The sequence below is a fragment of the Anopheles coustani genome, assembly GCF_943734705.1.
Source record: "Anopheles coustani chromosome X unlocalized genomic scaffold, idAnoCousDA_361_x.2 X_unloc_62, whole genome shotgun sequence".
NCBI lineage: Eukaryota > Metazoa > Arthropoda > Insecta > Diptera > Culicidae > Anopheles > Anopheles coustani.
Genome location: NW_026525173.1, coordinates 1 through 5,000, shown reverse-complemented (window position 1 = coordinate 5,000; position 5,000 = coordinate 1). Strand labels below are relative to the sequence as shown.

General features: G+C 48.6%; 1 non-coding gene across 1 annotated transcript; it reads right to left on the bottom strand.

Moving 5' to 3' along the window:
* Positions 1-193: 193 nt before the first annotated feature.
* On the bottom strand, positions 194-348 carry LOC131270825 (5.8S ribosomal RNA). Its single transcript, XR_009179833.1, has one exon. It is a non-coding gene; the product is annotated as a 5.8S ribosomal RNA (ribosomal RNA).
* Positions 349-5,000: the final 4,652 nt, after the last annotated feature.

Genomic DNA, 5,000 nt, shown 5'->3' with positions numbered 1-5,000 from the left:
GCCTTCTCCTCGTACTTCCGCCTCACGCGGGAACACGGACGCTCTAAATACTTCGAATTCCAATGCCAGTATATTGTAAACCACGGGTTCTTTAATGCTAGCGGGTCGTCGCGACCCTAGTTAACATCATGGTGCACGTCTCGTGACGGGTGTCACGGCGTAGTTAAATGTATGCGATACATTTCTCAAATATAAGCGCTCAGTCATCTGTACATCATGGTAGGTTCCCACGACGTGCAATATGCGTTCAACTTATCAATGTTCATGTGTCCTGCAGTTCACATTATGACGCGCAGTTAGCTGCGGTCTTCATCGATCCATGAGCCGAGTGATCCACTGCCGAGGGTGACTAACTTGCGTAAGCCGCCGCTGTGCGCGTATACCCGTTCCCCGTAGGGAGGAGCAAGCCGCCGCTTAGAGACGAAGCATAAAGTGTCCTCATTCCACATAGGGCAAGCTGGATTAATCCATTTTACCCAGGACGGCCGAAGCGGCGTGGACCAGGGGAGAACTGAACCTTATACTTCACACCACAGTAAGTCTACGTGTCCTCTTCCACATAGGGCAAGCTAGAACTAACTATCTTACCCAGGACTGCCGAAGCAGCGTGGACCAGGGGAGGAACACACTTTTCATGGAAACGTAAGGCATCCATGACTGCCATAACGTAAGCCGCCGCTGTGCGCGTATACCCGTTCCCCGTAGGGAGGAGCAAGCCGCCGCTTAGAGACGAAGCATAAAGTGTCCTCTTCCACATAGGGCAAGCTAGAATGAACTATCTTACCCAGGACCGCCGAAGCAGCGTGGACCAGGGGAGAACTGAACTTTATACTTCACACCACAGTATTGAGTAATGTGCCCTCTTCCACATAGGGCAAGCTGGAATGTTCCATTTTACCCAGGACGGCCGAAGCGGCGTGGACCAGTGGAGGACTACACAATCATGAGGTTTGATATCGACTTGTGTGTTTCAATAGGATACCGATGGTATGGTTTGAACCGATTTGATTTAGCCATTCTGAAGTCATCACTTGGTTGAAGCGCTGAACTAGGGAGGCATCGTTTACATATATATTGGTTTTCGCATGCTCTACTAGGTTAATGTCATGAGGTTGGCTATCGAGCATGCCCAAGTGATGACTTGATTGTGTGCTTGCTTGAATTCTTCACATTTCATACCATCGGTTAGTTGTCGAATCATTCCTCGATCATAACCTTCGTTCTTGGTTCATGTATGCTCTCTTCCACATAGGGCAAGCTAGAATTAACTATCTTACCCAGGACCGCCGAAGCAGCGTGGACCAGGGGAGAACTATACTTTGTCTTGTATGCCCTCTTCCACATAGGGCAAGCTAGAACTAACTATCTTACCCAGGACCGCCGAAGCAGCGTGGACCAGTGGAGGACTATACTTTGTTCATTACACCACAGTATTAAGTATGGTGTCCTCTTCCACCATAGGGCAAGCTAGAACTAACTATCTTACCCAGGACCGCCGAAGCAGTGTGGACCAGGGGAGGACTATACTTTATACTTCACACACTAGCCATACTGAATTCATCACTTGGTTGAAGCGCTGAACTACGGCGGGGTAATCGTTTACAGGTTATAATCATATAGCTGCATGCTCATTAGTAGATAATGGAATATTGTATGGCAATATGAGCATGCCCAAGTGATGACTTTGTTTCAAGCTCAACAGGTAGGGTATTGAGTCCTCTTCCACATAGGGCAAGCTAGAATGAACTATCTTACCCAGGACCGCCGGAGCAGCGTGGACCAGTGGAGGACTCTATACTTTATACTTCACACCACAGTATTGAGTACGACTTGCATAAAGCCCCTAATGAGAACCACGAGGGCTCTCTCAATGTAGAACCACGAGGGCTCTAGTACCGATTCTCTCGGTACGGCTTGGTCCGTGTTCCTTTATGCTTGTACTCTAAGTATTAAGTATTGTGTCCTCTTCCACATAGGGCAAGCTAGAACTAACTATCTTACCCAGGACCGCCGAAGCAGTGTGGACCAGGGGAGGACTATACTTTATACTTCACACACTAGCCATACTGAAGTCATCACTTGGTGGGGGTGAACTACGGCGGTATCTATCGTTTTGGTTCGGTCTATATAGGGTCGCTTGCATGCTCATTCGAATATAATGTAATTGTGTATGGCAATATGAGCATGCCCAAGTGATGACTTTGTTTCAAGCTCAACAGGTAGGGTATTGAGTCCTCTTCCACATAGGGCAAGCTAGAATGAACTATCTTACCCAGGACCGCCGGAGCAGCGTGGACCAGTGGAGGACTCTATACTTTATACTTCACACCACAGTATTGAGTACTTCTTGCATAAAGCCCCTAATGAGAACCACGAGGGCTCTCTCAATGTAGAACCACAAGGGCTCTAGTACCGATTCTCTCGGTACGGCTTGGTCCGTGTTCCTTTATGCTTGTACTCTTAGAAAGTCTCAACCCGGAGGTCTTGACTTTGATTGTCATAGTTGGACTACGACGGGGCATCCGACCATTGCTGATCGAACACCCCTGATTCACCATCTTTCGGGTAGGCGGTACGCGTACCTCCGGACGCGGAAGTCTCAACCCGGAGGTCTTGACTTTGATTGTCATAGTTGGACTACGACGGGGTATCCGACTCATCGAATACCCCAGAAGCACACCATCTTTCGGGTAGGCGGTACGCGTACCTCCGGAAGCGGAAGTCTCAACCCGGAGGTCTTGACTTTGATTGTCATAGTTGGACTACGACGGGGTATCCGACTCATCGAGTACCCCAGAAGCACACCATCTTTCGGGTAGGCGGTACGCGTACCTCCGGACGCGGAAAGTCTCAACCCGGAGGTCTTGACTTTGGTTGTCATAGTTGGACTATGACGGGGCATCCGACCATTGCTGATCGAACACCCCTGTTACACCATCTTTCGGATAGGCGGTGCGCGACACCACCGACGCGGAAAGTCTCAACCCGGAGGTCTTGACTTTGTATTGTTGGATAGTCCTCTTCCACTATAGGGCAAGCTGGAAATATTCCATTTTACCCAGGACTGCCGAGGCAGCGTGGACCAGGGGAGAACTTCACGGAATCTTCAGGCATCCATGATTGCCATAGTGCGTAAGCCGCCGCTGTGCGCGTCAACTCGTTCCCCGTGAGGAGGAGTCTAGCCGCCGCTAAAAGACGAAGCATTAAGTGTCCTCATTCCACTATAGGGCAAGCTAGAATTAACTATCTTACCCAGGACCGCCGAAGCAGCGTGGACCAGGCGAGGACTATACTTTATACTTCACACCACAGTATTGAGTACGACTTGCATAAAGCCCCTAATGAGAACCACGAGGGCTCTCTCAATGTAGAACCACGAGGGCTCTAGTACCGATTCTCTCGGTACGGCTTGGTCCGTGTTCCTTTATGCTTGTACTCGCGGAAAGTCTCAACCCGGAGGTCTTGACTTTGATTGTCATAGTTGGACTACGACGGGGCATCCGACCATTGCTGACCGAACACCCCTGATTCATCATCTTTCGGATAGGAGGTGCGCCCACCTCCGACGCGGAAGTCTCAACCCGGAGGTTCGGACTTAGAGTTTTTCCCATTTAAAAGTTTTTCTCTTAGCCATACTGAAGTCATCACTTGGTGAACGATTGAACTAGGGCGGGTTAATCGTTTATAGGTATCATGTGGTTTGCATGCTCTCTTAGGTTAAGGTCATGTGGTTGGCTATCGAGCATGCCCAAGTGATGACTTTGTTTCACGCTTGCTTGATTTCTTCATGATTCCCTGTTATATAGTGTAATCATTCGAGAACAGGGAATCTTTGGTTTTGCTCAACAGGTATTGGATGTCAACTTGGTATCTAGATCGCATTAAGTCTCAACCCTTAGGTTCGGACTTGTATAGTGACATCTTGTTACGGTCTTGAGTCTCAACCCGCAGGTTCGGACTACTTAGTGTTTGATCGAATATAATATGGCAACTTGTGCCTAAGTCTCAACCCGCAGGTTCGGACTTCTGTTTATTTGGCCAATGTATGTATAAGGCAACTTGTGCCTAAGTCTCAACCCGCAAGTTCGGACTTGTGTATTTGTTCGAAGTCATGTATAAGGCAACGTGTGCCTAAGTCTCAACTCGCAGGTTCGGACTTGTTAGTGTTTCGTCAACTTTCATATGGCAACTTGTGCCTAAGTCTCAACCCGCAGGTTCGGACTTGTGTATTTGTTCGAAGTCATGTATAAGGCAACTTGTGCCTAAGTCTCAACCCGCAGGTTCGGACTTGTGTATTTGTTCGAAGTCATGTATAAGGCAACGTGTGCCTAAGTCTCAACCCGCAGGTTCGGACTTCTATAGTGTTTCGTCAATTATCATATGGCAACTTGTGCCGAAGTCTCAACCCGCAGGTTCGGACTTCTATAGTGTTTCGTCAATTATCATATGGCAACTTGTGCCGACGAAGTCTCAACCCGCAGGTTCGGACTTCTGGAAGGATCACTTGGCCACTAATGATCCTTCCGCAGGTTCACCTACGGAAACCTTGTTACGACTTTTACTTCCTCTAAATCATCAAGTTCGGTCAACTTCGATAAAGCAGACGCGGTTCACGAGGATCCAGCGAACGATCATCTCCAAAGACCTCACTAAATAATCCATCGGTAGTAGCGACGGGCGGTGTGTACAAAGGGCAGGGACGTATTCAACGCTGGCTGATGACCAGCACTTACTAGAAGTTCCGAGTTCATATGGACCATTGCAATCCATAATCCCTACTAAGTGAGTATTTGAGTGATTTCCCGTTCCTCTCGGAATAGGAGACACGCTGCTACCCACATTGTAGCACGCGTGTAGCCCAGAACATCTAAGGGCATCACGGACCTGTTATCGCTCGATCTCATTTTGCTAAACACAAATTGTCCTGCTAAGCAGCGTACCGTAAGTGCACTTGCGCACACGAACAGCGAAGGTGTCAGGTCATACTCCACCGAAAGGTC